Source organism: Tamandua tetradactyla, chromosome 4 (assembly GCF_023851605.1).
Source record: "Tamandua tetradactyla isolate mTamTet1 chromosome 4, mTamTet1.pri, whole genome shotgun sequence".
In the NCBI taxonomy this organism is placed as follows: Eukaryota; Metazoa; Chordata; class Mammalia; order Pilosa; family Myrmecophagidae; genus Tamandua; species Tamandua tetradactyla.
The window spans coordinates 199,450,877-199,468,161 of NC_135330.1; the positions used below are offsets into that span (position 1 = coordinate 199,450,877).

At 45.5% G+C, this 17,285-nt stretch overlaps 1 long non-coding RNA gene across 2 annotated transcripts; it reads right to left on the reverse strand.

The window, feature by feature from the left end:
• Positions 1-350: 350 nt before the first annotated feature.
• On the reverse strand, positions 351-2,549 carry LOC143679657 (uncharacterized). Of its 2 annotated transcripts, none has more exons than XR_013173892.1 (3): positions 2,074-2,549; positions 1,894-1,966; positions 351-1,021 (listed from the first exon to the last, which is right to left on the reverse strand). It is a non-coding gene; the product is annotated as an uncharacterized LOC143679657 (long non-coding RNA). The 2 variants fall into 2 exon arrangements; XR_013173893.1 differs by adding an exon at positions 1,574-1,733 and having other exon boundaries at positions 1,894-2,549.
• Between the last annotated feature and the right edge of the window lie 14,736 nt (positions 2,550-17,285).

Below are 17,285 nucleotides of genomic sequence, written 5' to 3' on the forward strand. Positions count from 1 at the left end.
AGCGTGGCAGGCGTCCCTCAGACACCTGGGTCCACGTGTCTGAATCACAAATGGCGCACCTCCTGGCATACTCACAGTTAACTGCTTCCAAAGGCTTTGGTGAACAAAATAACTAACTATTATTCAAATTTCTTACACAGTTGCAAAATGGCTGTTATAAATGGAAGTTTGTTTTCAAAAAGCATACCATATATTTACCTTTGAACGAGGTAGAATTTGAACTAAGATTGCAAGGATGATGAGAACCCTCCCTGGGAGAAGTGTTAAATCTTCCTTCCTAAGGACTGGCATAAAGATGAGTTTTAAAACAATCCATCCTGATTTGGATTTAACACAAATTCATCCTATTCTCCATTTTTATTGTCTTTGTTAACACAGGCAAGACATGATTTTAACAAAGGATCATGTTGGTGTATTAAATCTTCTCAAGAAGTTTGTATTTAGTTGACTGGTCCTTGAAAATAAAGATAAAGCAGGCTAGATTACCTTTGGAAGTGCACACTATCAACCAGCAATCTAGTCGCGCGGCCAGGAGCAGCTACGGGTACTTTATGAGCATTCCTAAGTGTGACCACAGTAAGCAGGAGAAACAGGCAGGTCTGAGAGAGGGGTGAAGCAGCGCTGTGAGGCGGGAGGGCAGGGCAGCACCCAACCCTGCAGTCAAGGTGCCGTGAGAGAACAACCGCCCAGAACCGCAGACCTGCTCCTGCGTGTGCACGCGTGTGAGAAGAAACAAAGGGGGCAGGGGAACGAGAGGCGGGACACGAGAGAAACACCTCAGGGCGCCTGGGTGAAGGCTAGTTCTGCAGGAGTCTGGCTTCCATGGTTCAGATACAGAAGAATCAGGGCGACTTCAAAACACAATTACTTTCAGGACCCAGCTTCTTCTCAGTCTGCTGCCTCCACTGCAGGAGCAGACGGACTGTGAAATCGTTCAGGGTAACAATGAAAGATGCTCATAGATGTGTGCTACCAAAAATAACAGACAAATAAAGCAGCAATCTCCGCAATCCTCTGGAGCCTGGAAAGGAAGAAGAGAGCATGTGTGTTTAAAATGAGGAAATCATGCTCAGCCATTCCTATTCCGTGTAATACCCCCCAAAAAAGGTGGTTGTGTTTTATCATGCTTATTCCTTTAACCATGGCAGGTTTGCTAGTGTAGAGGATGACTATTTACAGTGTCAAAGTGCTGGCCTAACCCACGGATAGAACAGTCAATGGACGAACAAACTGCAGATGCCACCGAGCTTATATCCTAAGTGGTGAGACACATACTAACAATTATAAATTATAATAGGTAAAATGGTGAGAAGTTTTAAGGGGAAAAATCAGAGCACCGGATGGTGTTTTAGGTGTGGTGGCTGAGACGGGCACTGGAGCAGAAACGGGAGTGACGTGGAGAGAAGGCCAGGTCTGGGGTGGATCAGGTACAGGAAGGGCAGGAGGCGGGGGGCTGGAGAGGCTACAGGTCCCTCAGGCTCAGGTGGACCAAGACGGTGATTCCATTTTTATTCTGAAAGGGAGTCAAATCCGCTGTAGAATTTGAGCCACGTTGTGAGATGGCCCGACTCACGCGAGGGAGGGTTTGCTCTGGCTGCTGAGAGGAGGAGACCACCGCGTCCAGCACAAGGCCTGCGGGCCATTAGGAAGCCTCCCCCAGTAAGGATGCAGGAGTGGGGGGGGGGGCAGATTCCAAATCCAGCGGGGTGGAGCCAACGGGGTTTGCTGACACACTGGATGTGGGACAGGAAGGAAAGAGAAGAGCCAAGGATGACTCAAGAGTTTGGGTCTAAACAATGGAAAGAAATGAGCTGTCGGTTTTGCCATGGGGCAGACTAGGTAGGAGCAGATACTGGGTTGTGCTCTGGACAGGATATGTTTAGAAATACTTACCGGACCTCCAGACGAATAGGCCCCGTAAGCAGTTGTATGGAAGAGGTTCAATCAGGAGCTATAACTTCCATAGCTATGAGAGAATTCATTGCACCTAAAGCAATGACGTGAAAAGGTCTACCCACCCAGCCGAGAGCAGCCTGAGATCCACCGGCCTTCGCTGCCAGAGAAGATGCTCACCAAGGGCTGTGGAAGCAGGAAGGGAACACATGCCACCTTCCTCAGCAACCAAGAGAAAGCAAGAGTCAAGACACCAGCCGCTGAAGTTCAGGGAGCTGAAAGATGAAGCTACTTCACCCACACGCTCCTGAGAAGCGGGGTGTGCCGCAAGAAGTTCCTATTTATGGGGAGAAACACGGAGAGAGGAACAAAAGTGTTCCCCTCACAAGCCCCAACTAATATAGGTCCTTTATCACCCATATGGGTCTCCCACAGACCTGTACCCCATTCTCAAGACACGTCAGGCAGGGCACTTTGGCACCTTGGGGTGACAAGCTGCAATCTGCAACCACCATTTCAGGAGGCCAAGCCATAGTCTCCGTAGCAATAGGCCCTGATGGCCGGGGCTTGGCCAGTAACTGCCAGCTTTCCTAACTTTAGCCCCAACTGCCAGCTGAACAGCAACCAGACAGAACCAAACATGCCCCTTTAACCAATCACAGCACTTCCCGCTCCCATTGGCCCACACCCAGCCTCCCCTCCCGGCAGCCTGCAGAGCCCACTGAAGCCCCCCTTTTCTGCTCTAGAGCTCCCTTTGACACACACTCTGAGCGTGTTCATTTATTTCCACACCTCAGTTATAGCTCTATGCTATAACTTCCTATTAACAATCACCTATCTGCCTCCCTCTATAAAATGAAAATCTTCTAGAAAGCAAAAAGCATGTCTTTATTCATGTTCGCAATTCCAGGGCTCAGCATCACACTTTGCCGGCAGTCGTAGTGGGGAAAACATGTTCCTTGACTGAAAGAATGAATCCTTGAGTGAACAAATCCCCTTTTTATCTGCCAACACAGTGGATCTCACGTGGAGGCAAATTCCCTTCCCAGGGCTCCCTTGGCAATGTCTAGAGACAGTTTTTGATTGTCACGACTTGAGGGGAGGGTCCACTGGCTTCTACGCAGTAGAGACCAAGGCTTTGCCAAACCTTCTACGAGGCAGGGTGGCCCCTCCCTCCCCACAGGGGGTCGTCCAGCCCAAGGCGTCCGCAGCACAAGGGTGGGAGTCTCTGCAGTACCTGGACATCAGGACTTGTTGAGTCGCCTCCCCCGCCTTGAGACCTCGGAGGCTCCCCCGGGGACACTACATCACTACATCGCCAACCCTGCCTCTGGCTTCGCATGGGTGCAGCCAATGGGAGGCACCAGCAGGGACCCGAGGTGGGGGTAGATGGCACGGGGCTTCCTCCTGCAGGCCCGGCCCGCCCAGCCACGGTGGCTCCGGCTTCTCTTCCCTGGGTTCCTCCACTGCAGCCGCAGCTCTACCTGGCGCCTTCCCACCTGTGGGAAGGTGTCTCGGGGCCCAGCAGCCACTCTCTTCCTTGGCCCTTCCAGGCTCGGCAGGGCAGGGCCCCTCCTGCTGACATCCTCCCCGGCTTCCACACCCTTCACTGGTTCCTTCAGTCTGTTTCTGCCCAGGTAATTAGGGCCCCCCGCCTAGTGCTCCCCAGTTACTCAGAGTGAGGGGAGAGGGCCCTGTGATGAGCTGTGCAGGCTGACGCGGGGAGGGGGGACGTGGGGGGACGTGGGGGGGACGTGGGGGGGACGTGAGGGGGACACGGGGGAGCGAGAGGCACTACGCGGCGGGGACGCATGAGCGTGGCCTGTCTGGGGCTGTCTGGCTGCCCCCAGCTGCGCTCCCAGGCGCGGGGCCTCCAAAAGGCGAGAGGCTTCCCCCTGCAGGGAGCTTATGTGGCCTCCCCTGGAACACAAAGCGTGCGTTTTAATGTTATTTCTGAGAAAAAAAAATGGCTTCACTTTTGAGCCTTAGTAAAGTGGGTTTAGGGCAGTAAATCTGTTACACTTTGACCAAGCCAACCACACCAAACGATACCATGGGAAGTGAGCGACAATTCCGGGAGAGCTGCGGCATTCAGGGATTATGCAGAGAAAACATGGAGAAATAAAATGTGTGATCTCTTTACATCAACTCAGAAATTGCTAAAATCCATAACTGTACTAGGAGAAAATTAGCAGAATAAGCAAACTTTTCTCACATTAGAAAAAGCCTGAGATTTACTCTGAGTTTTAATTTCATTAAATATGCATTGCTTCCAGAGGCCCTTCTGTGTCTATAATGTCCAGAAAACGAAAAGGTATATGAAATTGTAAAACATTGTCTAATTCTAGTGTGGTGGAACTGGGAGTCCAGGTGTAAACCTTTCCAGTAGTGCCAGGCGTAGAAATGGGAGAATTACGTAATGGACATGCAGGAGGAGAGCGGGAGGTCCTTAGCAGATGCAAGCTGATTAAAATTAGCACTTCATAAAATTGCTTTCTTTTCCTTTTTTTTTTTTTTTCAGATGAAAAGTGATTCTAAGTGGGGCACAGCTATAAAAGTAAAAAAAAACCTAGTTTTCAATCTACTTTAAAGGTTCTTTCCTTGTGTGACCTTATTTGGTGTTTTAACATGAAATTGCAATATTCGGGAGCTTTTAAAATTGTATTCCTTCCTGTTTGGTTGCTTTGAAAACCTGTGCGCTGGTCTGAAGCTGTTATGTTCCCCAGAAAACCACGCTCTCTTAATCCAGTCTTGTGGGTGCAGACCCATAGTGGGTGAGACCTTTTGATTAGGTTGTTTCCTTGGAGATGTGACCCACTCAGTGCAGTTCATGGCATCCTTAGACGAGCTCACAGAGAGCAGAGCCGAAACCAGACACAGACGTAGGAGATACTTGGAGACAGACAAAGGTCAGCGAGGAGGCCACTGAACCAGGAGCTGAAAGCAACAAATCCTGGAGCAAAAGGCCAGCAGATATCGCCATGTGTTTTTCCTTATGACAGCGAAACTCCAAATGTGATTGGCCTTTCTTGAGTGAGAATATCCTCTCATTGATACCTTAATTTGGACATTTTCATGGCCTTAGAATTGTATCTTGTAACTTAATAAATTCACTCTGTAAAAGCCAGTCCATTTCTGCTGTATTGCATTCCAGCAGCTTCAGCAAACTGAAATAAACTGCCAAGGCTGTCTGGAGGCTGAGTAACATGGTATAAACAAAAGTCAAACCCCAAGACCTGGACGTATAAAAGCCACATCACTTTGGGCACACTGCTTGACTTTCTGAGCCGTGGCTCCACCTGGGAGGGAGCGCCTAGAGTTGCTGAGTGTGTGAGGAGAGGGCACGCTCGCATGGCGCCTGTGGCCATGCCCAGCCCTGTGTTGGCAGCTTCAGCAGTGGCCACGAGCACCAGTGCCCCACGTGGCACTGCAGTCAGTGGGTCCTATGGCCTAATTCAGTCAGTGCTCACTGAGCACCAAGGAGGGACAGGGGGCCACACCGGAGCCTAAAAGCTTATAACCTTATAATCGTGAGCCAATTTGATAAGAAAAAGAAGAGAGATGAGAAGTTACGGTCAAGCAGGGATTTTCGTTGAAATTGAAATTCCTCATGGATGGCTGGTGGCTGTTCACTGCCCCATGACCCTGCAGAGGGTAGGACCTGGTGCTTCTGGAAAACCTGTACTGAAGGACCAAGAGCCAGTTTGAAGACTCCTTGAATCCATTAGTGTTTCTAAGGAAATTTGGTCTTCTGAGATCTCTTTTTCATGTTACCAAACTGATCGGTGCCCTCCCCACCAGCTCTGCCAATTCCGCCCAGGCCCTTCCGTCAGGCCCTTTGGTAGCTTCTGGTTAAACCCTCTGTTCTGCTGACTCACCATCCCCTAAAGAAGCACGTTTCCCAGAGGCACACGAGCTGGCCTGAAGCACTGGCAATCAATAGTGCTGCCCCGCTCTGCGGGCAGACACCACACTGTAAGCGGTGCTTCACTGGTGTAGAAATGAAAGCAAATTACAGAAAAAGACGGGGTTTTTAAGACCCAGCTCAATGACAGCACACTTTACTTCCAGAGGGGCTTGTACGGAGGAGAAAAGACTGAGGCATTTTAGGGATATTTATTTAATAACCTTTACTTACAGTCCTTAAGGCAGGAGGTAAGCTAGCATCTAGGCCATCACAGCACTTTAAAAGTCCCTAGAAGAGTCAGGTAATTATCATTTAATTGTTTCATCATCAGAAATTAACCATATATATGTAATCTATGACTCAAAAATCACACTTTGTTTGTAGGAGTCCCAAATCTCCAACCAGCCCAAATCAAACCAAAGCCTTCTGTGAGGGACAGTGGAAGCCTTCCAGCCAAATAAATAAGGAAGAAACTTAAGTCTCCACCTGCTAACCTGGCCCACATTTCCCAGAAACTTAACGGAGGATTAACTTCATTAGAATATGACAGGTGCTTACGGTGTGAGGCTCACCCGATTGGTCCCCTGTATACAAGGGCAGTCAGATATGCAAATGAAGGATTCAACATACCTTAATCTGTGATTGGTCAAAAACTAAATGAAGAATTATGATAATCAGGTGTAGAAAACTCACTTTTTGAATGGCTAGATTCCGAGACTAGGTTGTAACTCCCAAGTAGGCAGCCAATGGGGAAGGGACGCCTTTGAGTTCAGGACTAAGATAAAAGGAGCCTGAGATCCCACACTTTGCACTTATTGCTTCTGGTTCCTGTGAGGGCCTTTTCTGGTGAGAAAGTCAAAAAAGAGCTTCTGCCACACTGCGTGAGCGTGCAAAGTCCTCACTTGAGCTGGTTACACTGCTCCTCACACTTCCTAACACACTTTAGAATCGGCGGGTGACGGCAGCACGCCCAGAGTTCCGTCCCATGTGCCGCACGAGGCCATGCGACCAGGAGCTTCTCCGCTGCCCTGGACTGCATCGTGTCCCCACAAAGGCACCTTCCAGCCCGCGCACCTGGTTCTGGGGGCCGGACACATTTGCAGCCCTGTTCCGCGACCCCATTAGTGAGGACGAGGCCCCACGGCACCGGGGCCTTAGCTGATGGCTGGAGACCTGACAAGCAGAGGACACGCGACGTCAGCAGGAGACGGGGACAGCCGCCACGTTGGGGGGGGGGAGCGGAGGTTGAGTCAAGGATCCAGACAACGTGGGCAGAATGGACGGATCCCAGGGAAATCAGGACCTCCAAGGACCTCGCTCTGGTGTGAGATGCTCTGTTGTGCCGGCTGAGCAGCCTGTGACGCTTTGGCAAACTAAGACTGCTACCCATTCTCCTTCCCTGCCAGGGGTCTACAGGAGCCTGACGCTTCCCCTGCCCACCGCCTCCCCTCCTCATCACATCCGGTCTTTGCTCACAGGCGGCCTCGGCCTCGGCCTTTACTGGGAGTGCTGCAGGCCACTGGCCCCGCTTCTCCTTGGCCTTTGCCATCATTTCACGTCACGCCCTCCCGTCTAAGGCCCCTCTCTCCAACTCACCGACTACAAACCCACCCTGGCTATGATCTTTCTCCCCCTCCGAGCATATAAAGGACCACCCAAGACTTGTTTTGCTCCATCCCCAAGTCCATAAGAAGTGTGAAATATTTGTGCTGAAAGAATGAAAGAATCCTTTCCTTCCAGAACCTGGAAATGGACATTCCTTGGAGGATGCTGGAGCCAAAGGCAACAGCAGCTGTGTTAAGAAAAGAAACAAAGGCTCAGAAGTAAGGAAATGGATGTCTGTGCATTGTGAATCGTCTGAGAGCCCCTCAAGGGGTTGCTTTACTTCTCCAGGGAATGCATCTTTGTGTGACCCACTGTCCACTGCTGGTTAGGGCTGGATTTTCTGAACTCTGCCTGCTAACTTGGAGATTTTTGTCTGATAGAGAGGAAGTGATGTCTATCCAGAAGAAAAAATAACCCCAAAGATTAGACTTTCATCGCACCATAGGACGCAAACCAGGCTTTCGTCTACCGTAGCAGTCTATTCTAACACTCTCTTCATTTTCATTTAATACTCAGTACCTCAAATGCTATTTGAATCCGTTTTCCACCCTGCAGGTTCCTTCATCAGTGAGTTAAATGTTTAGTGCATGTTCAACCTACGTTTGTTTTGACAGTCATGTTTGAACATTTTCAAAATAATATCTTCACAGTTTTGGAGATTGTCCCACCAAGATGATAGCGATTGTGTGACTTTGGTATTTTTGTTTGTTTTTTCGCTTGTTGGGTTGGTTGGGTATATTTGCTTTCTTTGTTTGTCAGTTTGGGAGAACAAATCAATTAACAAAATGCACCCACTGGAAAGGGAAATAGTTCCTTGAGATCGGAGCTGGTCTGTTTCTGTTGTTTCTGTGTTTCCTTTTGACCTGTGGCTGATGCTGTGGATTTGAAGCTTTAAGCTACTTGTCATGTGTTTATGACTGAGAAAATCCTTTACCTCTTGTTGTGTGAGTTCAAGATATTTAAGTACACCTGGAATTTATTAATAAAATAGACTATAAAGCCTCATAAAAGAGCTCTGTTCTGATTGTTTCATAGAGAATAAGCCCTTACATAAATCCAATATTCCCTTAAGTCCTGGAAAATAAACTACTAAACTCCTAATACTTTAAATGTACTCCCTCTCCAAAAAATAAACAAACAAAAAACTCTCAGGAACAACTAGCTCAGAAGCATTTGTATTTAAGAATGTAAATTCGTACAATCTAAGTGAATCCTTGAACAAATCAGACTTGTTTGGTCACTTTGGTTTAAAAGCAGCTCTACGTCTGCTCCCTCACTTCATCCATGACTGGTACAAAACATGTTTTCATAAGCTCTCTATTTGTCTTCTTGTGAAGAGATTAGTCGGAATCCCCTAAAACTCTTATACTGGTTTACCAATCAGACAGGCTAACAGACTTCCACATGAAGGTCTGGATTACGAAAAATACAAAATTATGTATTTAACCAAACAGGATCACAATTGTGATAAATTTTATGCCAACAGTAATTGTGTTCTCTAGTGCATCTCAAACACAAATTTCAAGATCCTTAGTCAACATTAACAACCTCAATTGTCATTCAATTTATTTAATTAATGAGCAATGTTTGAGTGCCTCATAATTTCCAACAAGCTCGGACGCTGCGCTCTTGGTCAGCAGGCGTAACCTTTCTGCCTGTACGTCATTGCTCCTACTACCATATGTAGCCGTGTGGTTACGCCTTTAGGTCACGTTAAGCAGGCTCTCTCCCAAGAGGGATGGTAGGGTTAGCATTTAAAATGCACCCTCACAACCGGAAGCCTTGGGGAGGTAGGGTTTTAGTCTCATGAGGAGCAGGCATGACGTCTGGAAGAGGCTTTCGTCACGGCCCAGACGTGGGGGCCCAGCCCCGGCATCACAGAGCGCCCCAGCCTAGAGGAAGAAGTGAACAACCGAGGTCAGGAAACAAAGGCGTTCGCCAGGCTGCCACTGCTTGTCACCCAGGAGGACTCTCTTTCCTTGTCTCTAACGTGTGTAAAACCCAATCGAAAGGCCACGATGGGGAGGCAGATTTGGAAACTGTCCCATGCCCTGGGCCGGTTAGCCCCGCCTGCTGGGCACACCTGTGCGGGAAGCGCCCCACACCCCGCCGGGCTGCGGGCGCTGTCCAGAGTCCCTCTGGCGTCTCGGGTCGGACCACGCTTTGTTGGGGGGCTCCCTGTGAAGTGTGTTCAGCAGCATCCTGGCCCCGCCGAATGCCCTTTGTAACCCCTCTCACCCCCATTCCCGATGTGACAATCAAATGTGTCACCACACATTGTCGAGTACACCCTGGGACAGCTTAGAGTCCCACTGGGTGCGGGAAGGGCCATTTTCACCACGTTTCAGAACGTGATGAAACGATGCCTGCGCGTGTATACAATCACATGGGGTGTGCCTGCTGGCTTTGTGAAATGCGCACATTTGACAGCTCTCACCCCACCCCACGCAACAGTTCTCTCTGTAAAGAAGTGGGTTACTTCTGTTAAAAATTAAAATTGATATGGATGATTAGGACTCTGCTAGGTACAAGAGTGGCAGAGAAATATGGTCGTGTATAAAAGGTAATGGAGCATTTATACAAAAAAAGATAGGTAGGATTTTGTCCTTAAATTAAGTATCTGTTGTTTCCAAATGTGAAAGAAGATGGTGAAAGTTAAAACTTGAATGAATATAAAAATTTAGTGAAAGGAATGCAGAAAATGATTTAGTTGCCTTGGTTTATAATAACTACAAAGAACAAGGCTAAAAATAAGTAATGACACATATTAAACATTGGACAAAGCTGGATCCTTTTTGATGGAATAATTAAGAAGATTAAAACCGGGAAGAATTTTGTGAGTGTTTTATGGTCAAATATTATGTTACTAAGAAACTAGAATTTGTTTTTCTGTTAAAATTGGTTTTGGAACGTTCGGTCTGCTCTTAACAAGGAGTAAGTAGAAAAGTTATTATCTCCATTCTGTGTAATCTGCCCAGGGAAAAGAGGTTCCATGTCTCATTAGAATAATTTTCTGTGTTTTGGCTGATTTAGTTATGTCCTTGATTACAAAAAAAAAGGAAAAAAAACCTTGCTGAATGAGCTAAAGTCATGGAAACTTCTTCTGCATTTATTTTAATATATTCCATTGTCACTTTGATTAATAAAGAGCCCTGCTAAGACTATTCATGTACTAACGTATCTATGATCCTTAATAAATGACCAAATTTCCTCCAACTCTTTTGTTTTTATCTTTTCAAGAGAATATTATAAAATTGAGGGGGGGAAAGCTGACACCTGCAGTGGTTTGGAACTACGTACCCCAGAAAAGCACATTCTTAAACCTAATGCATCCCTGTGGGGGGGACCAGCTGTAAATAAGTCCTCCTCCAGCTGTTCCTTCAGTTAAGGCCCAGATGAGTCGGGGGCTTTGATGCGGATCCTGAAACCCTCAATCAGCAGAGTGAAAGCCAGACAGGATAAGAGCCAAGGGGAGAAGCCAGAAGCCCACGGCACTCAGGGGGGCTGCCGTGTGCACACCTGTGTGACCCAGGAGCCAACTGCCAACTGGGAGAAGCTTTGATTTTGGACTTCTAGCCTCAAAACCATGAGCCCAAAAAATCCCCCTATTCATGCTGACCCTTGACATTTCTATGGCAGCTAGGAGACTGAAACAGGATCTTTTATACTTCAACTGTATTTGATATTGTTCAGAGGGAGTGTGGGAAATCATAAAGGTTTGGGTGTTTCTCTACCTTATGTATTAGCTTCCTATTGCCCCTATAACAAATTGCCACAAATTTCGTGCCTTAAAACAATTCAAATTTATTATTTTAAAGTTTTGGCAATCAAATCCAAGAGGAGCTCCACTAGGCTAAAGTCAAGTTAGGCAGGGAGGGTTCTTGGGAGCTCCGGGTTCCTTGCTCTCATCAGCTTCTACGGCAGCCAACGTTCCTACTCCTTGGCTTGTGGCCTTTTTCCTCATCTTCAGAACACGTCACTCCAGCCCCTGCTTCTGTCATCACATGGCCTTCTCCTCTCTTACAAGGACCTTTGCAATTACTTCAGAACCATCCAGATGATGCAGGAGAATCTCCCCATCCCAAGATCCTTAATTTAATCACACTTAAAAATTTCTTCTGCCATATAAAGTATTACATTCAGGCTCTCCAAGGATTATTTCTGGTCAAACTCAAAAACTCTGCTGCCCATTGCTGAAGGATAGGTTTTTAAAAAAAAATAAAACCCTGAATCTTATACGACCATAAAATGAGCACATATCAAAGATGTTAATACTTTAATTAAAAAGAGAACCAGCAACCTGTTCCAATAATGTCAAAGGAAAATTCAAAGAACAACATATACCTATGCAAAGAGGGAGCTGAACCGAGTAACAGATAAACTGTCCTTGTGAAGGGAGGCAGAACACAGGGAAATCAATTTTCTCTCCATTTGACAGAATTAATTTGCATGTTTATAGATAAGTGTCATTTGCACTGATAATTATCTATACCTAACAGAGACATCAAAAGCTCAAAGCCAATAAAAGACAAAGATAACCCAGAATGGCAAATTCGACAGACTTGGGATAATCACTAATTTATCTGTTTCTTTTGCCCATTTCTAACTCTTTCACGTTTTTTCTTCACATCTCCAATACCAGGTTTCCTTTTTCCCAGCTCTGTTGTCTGTCGAGAAGCCCGTCTCATGAGTTTTGGATTTCTCCTCCCTCTCCCCCAAAGGGCTCATCACTGAAGGCACCTGTGAGAACTAAGAGGCTCCAGTGGGGGAAGGTAGGCAAGACAGTGGCGTGCGATGTGTGGAATTTAGTTCGTCCTCTAGAGCAACTAGTAAATAGCCAGGATCTGTCTGGAACAACGGTTTGGAGGATACCCACACCAGACACACATCGTACACCAGTCTGGAAGGGGTGGGAGGGCCAAGATCACAGCAGGGAGTGGTAAGTAAAGCCCGCAAATTGTGGAGGCTGGCACGCCTCCCCCACGTGCACAGCAAGCTGCTGGAGAATATGAACCAGTCTCTGCTGGGAGCAAAGGAAGGCAGCTTAACCAAACTCCAGTTGCATTTTTTTTCTTTGCTTGTTTGTATGCTGTATGTCAGGGGTCACATTTCATTCTTTTTCCATGTGAGTATTCTGTTATTGAAGAACCATTTGTTGTATTTTTTTTTGGTGGGGAAGTACATGGGCCGGGAAGCAAACCGCAGTCTCCTGCATGGCAGGTGAGAATTCTACCACTGAAGTACCTTTGCATCTCCCTCCAATTGCAGTTTTAATTAACAAATTTGAACTGTTGAATATGAGGTCTGACCACAGATAAACCTAGAGAAAGTGGGAAAGTAACTCTGAGGTCTCTCATGACAGAAAGGAGAAGAAGATAACAAAGAAAAAAAGAAAAGAGGCTTTTGAAATCAGTCAAGCTCAGAATACTGGAAAAGGGCTGTGCCCCAAGAAAAGGGGTACAAAGAGCCAGATACCAACTCCTACTCTTTACTGGCAAATCTTGCAGACTGCTCTGAAAGGGATTTTTTCTTTCTCTCTTTTTTATTTCTTTTTAAAAGTATTTTAAGTAGCTCATTAGAGAAAGCCTCAGGCATTTTCAATTGTCAGCACTTACCCAAAGGCAAGGGTGGAGTTAAGACAGGTCTGAGAGAGAAGTCACATACAAGTCATACAGTTAACAAGTCAAGTGAAGGAGAAAATTCCCTAAATGGCCCATCTTCCCAAAGAAAAGGGGGACAGGGCCCAGGGCAAGTGGGTGGCCCTCCCTCAAAGAATTTAGACCACAGGGGCTGGGAATCAGAAACAGCTTAAGCTTGCCTTTTACCACAGCCTCTGTCTCAACCACACCTCTGGCAGGTACAGGGTCTGTTGAGAATTAAAGGTTTCCCATCACTTTACACCAATAGGGAGCTGCGGGCTGACAAGCGCCACCTTCTGGGCAGGACAGGAAATGCAGGAGGCCCCAGAAGGAAGTCAGACAACCTGCTGGGTCTCATCTCCAAGGAACTTGGATATTTGCTACACCCTCCTCCTGACACCTGGGCCTGGGAAGATGGCAGTGGGGTAGATCATACCTGGGGAGAGCCTCATAAAAAAAAAAATGGTTCCATATAGACAGGGCAAGAAAGAAGGAAAAAAAAGCTGAAAAATTCTGACCAGTGAAACAGAAGCTGTGCTAGAGGTGTGGAATAAGTTGAACTGAACAGCAGAGAACAGAGAACCAAGCCAACCAGCAAGAAAACCCCAGGTGAAAGTGTGAAAATAGCCTCCAGAATAAACTAATCAAGGAAAGCAGATGCCTAGACACAAACAAAAAATTGTGAACTATACAGGAAAAATGAAGATATGATCCAGTCAAAGGAACAAACCAACACTTTAAACAAAATACAGGAGTTGAAATAACTAATTAAAGATGCCCAAATCTGCTTGCTAAATCATTTCAAAATCAAATCAATAAGTTGAGGGAATATATGGCAAAAGAGATGAAGGATATAAAGAAAACATTGGGCGACCATAAAGAAAAACCTGAAAGCTAGAAGAAATAAGTGACAGAACTTATGGAAATGAAAGGCACAGTAGAAGAGATAAAAAACAACATGAAGACTTCTTGAAGATGCAGAAGAAAGGATTAGTGAGAAGAAAGGATTAGTGAGCTAGAGGACAGGACATCTGGATTTCTACACACAAAAGAACAGATAGGGAAAAGAATGGAAAATTTTAGCAGGGTCTCAGGAAATTGAATGAAAACATGAAGTGCACAAATATATGTATTATGGGTGTCCCAGAAGGAGAAGAGAAGGGAAAGGGGGCCAAAAGGATAACAGAGAATATAATAACTAAAATCCCATTGCTTATGAAAGACATAAAATTACAGACCCAAGAAACACAGCACACCAAAAAGAGAATAGCTCTGAAAAGACCTATTCCAAGGCACTTAATAATCAGATTGTCAAATGTCAAAGACGAGGAGAGAATTTTGAAAGCAGCAAGAGAAAGCAATGCATCACTTACAAGGTGTGCTGATTTGAAATTATTATGAACCCCAGAAAAGCCATGTTTTAAATTTTGACTCAACCTTGTGGGAGCAGCCATTCCTTTTAATCCTGATATTGTAGCATGGAAACATTTGATTAAACTATCTACACATTCTAATTGAGGTTGTGAACTTTGATTAGATGGAGATGTGATCATCTGCCCATTCAAGGTGGATCTGATTAGTTTGCTATAGTCCTTTAAAGGGGGAAACACTTTGGAGAAACAACAGCGCCAATGGAGAGAGAGCTGACAGAAACTTCAGACCAGAGCTGACACAGATACAGACACATGGAGAACAGAGATAGAGATGTTTGGTGATGCTTGGAGCCCAGCAGACATCACCAGGAGATGTAAAGCAAGCCAGAACCTGGGGAGAGTCAACAGAAGCCAAGAGATGAAAGCCAGCCCTGGAGAAGCAAAGTGAGGAACCCCCACAGGAGCAGAGGCTGAAAGCAACAGAGCCCAGGAGCAAGAGACCAGCAGATGCCAGCCACGTGACTTTCCAGCTGACAGAGGTGTCCTGACCCATTGCCCTTCTTTGAATTAAGGTATCTTTCCCTGGATGCCTTGGTTTGGACATTTTTATAGGCCCAGAACTGTAAACTTGTAACTTATTAAATTTCCTTTATAAAGGCTATTCCAATTATAGCATATTGAATTCCAGAAGTTTACAAACTAAAACACAAGGGAGACTCAGTAAGATTGTGTGCAGACTTTTCAACAGAAAGCATAGAGGTGAGAAGGCAGTGGTATAATATATTGAAGATTCTGAAAGAAAAAAACTGCTAACCAAGAATTCTATACGTGGCAAAGCTGTCCTTCAAATATGAGGGAGAGTTTTAAATATTTTCAGACAGACAGCAAGAGAAATTGTGAACAAGAGACATGGTCTACAAGAAATACGAAAGGGAGCACTATAGGCAGATAGGAAAAGACAAGAGAGAGAATAAGGCAAGGGTAAGTAAGGGTGAAAAGAAAGAAACACAATAAGATATGACGTATCAGAATAAAGTCATGATGCATTCAACAATGTGGATGAATCTTGAAAGAATTAAGTTGAGTGAGATTAGCCAGAAACAAAAGGACAAATATGGAATGGTCTTACTAATAAGAACTAATATTAATGAGCGAACTTTGAGAGGTGAAGTTGAGAACACCAGGTTACCAGGACAGAGAAAGAGGGTAAAGATTAGGCATTTGATGCTGAAAGAGTGCAGAATGTTCGACAGGCGTAGACAATGTTGTAAGTAAAGAGAACAAAGCTGAGTATGAGTTGGTTGAAGGAGGAAGGCTGGGGCATGTGTGACACAGAAGGAAAGAGAGAAGGTTGGGACTGGACCTGCACAACCTAGCAAGGCCTGGAGTGGACAATGACATGATCAATGTACAAATACAGAATGTTTCTAAATGAGGGAGAATGAAGAGTATCAACAGCACAAAGGGTTGAAAGAGGGATGAGTATATGGAAAAAAGACAATCAATGCAAACTGGGGTCTACAGTCAGCAGTAATACTGTAATACAACACGGTAACAGACCACAGCTAAATGTCAATGAGAGGGGGTAAAAGGGAAGGGTATGAGAGTCTTCGTGTTGTTTCTCCTCTTACTTTTTTTACTTTTTATTCTTTTCTTTTTCTCTTCTTTCTTTGAGGAAGAAACCAAAACATCCTCACATAGATTGTGGTGATGAAGGCATAGATATATGATTTTACCAGGAGCCAATGACTTACAAGTAGAATGGATTGTATGGTATGTGAGTAAAATCATTTAAAAAAATAAACAGAAAGACACAAGTGCTGGAGAGAGGGAGGTACTGTTCCCTACTCACTGTTGGTAGGGAGCTGGAATAGGGCAGCCCCCCTAGAAGGCAGTCGGGTGGTCCCACAGGAGGCCAAATGTAAGGTGGCCGTAAATCCTGCAAGCCTGTTATTAGGTATATATGGCTGGAAGAACGGAAAGCAGGGACAGGAATGGACATTTGCACACTGATGTTTATGATGGCAGTATCGATGATTTGCAATGAATGAAGGTGTCCTGTGGGTACAGCAACTGACAAATGGAAAGGGGAGCTGTGGTGTACATGAAACAATGGAATGCTGAGTGTCTACAAGAAGGAAGGGAGTTGTGAGGCATGCAAATAAGTCAATGAAATTTAAAGACAGTATGTTGAATGAAATAAGCCAGAAACAAAAAGGCAGGTGCTATAATGCTCACTTCTAAGGACTAACCATAACGTGCAGACTCTGAGAACTGAATGTGAGAGGAAAGGTTATAAGAGGAGGGTTTATTTATAAAAGTTCCTGGATTGTAAGCTCTAACAGGAGTCACATCTATTCCTGAGTTTTAACTGTTTTTTCTGCGTTCTGAGATGCAGCGCTCTTTGTGTACAGCCTGGTCGTTCCCTGGAGGTTTTGGTCTCTGTGACACCTGAGATCTGCAGCTATGGAAGTCAGCACTATCCCACACACAGCTGTTTAAAAAGCTGAAAAAGACATTAGACCTCAATTAGAGATACGAGTGAGCCGATCTGGTTAGGATTAAGGTAATTCAGACTTAAGTGTAAAATACACTTTTTACACTTTATTTTAAAATAAAATATTTTAAACTTTTTTTAATTTCTTAAAATTAAAGGCTTTCTCAATCCTATGATACCAGGGCCAGGCTCATCCCTGGAGTCATATCCCATGTTCCCAGGGAGATTTATACCGATGGGAGTCATGTTCCACCTAGGGAGGATGGCAGGGAGTTCACCTGTGGAGTTGGTTTAGAGAGAAAGACCACATTGAGCAACAAAAGAAGTGCTCTGGGGGTGACTCTTAGGCATAATTATGAGCAGGCTTAGCT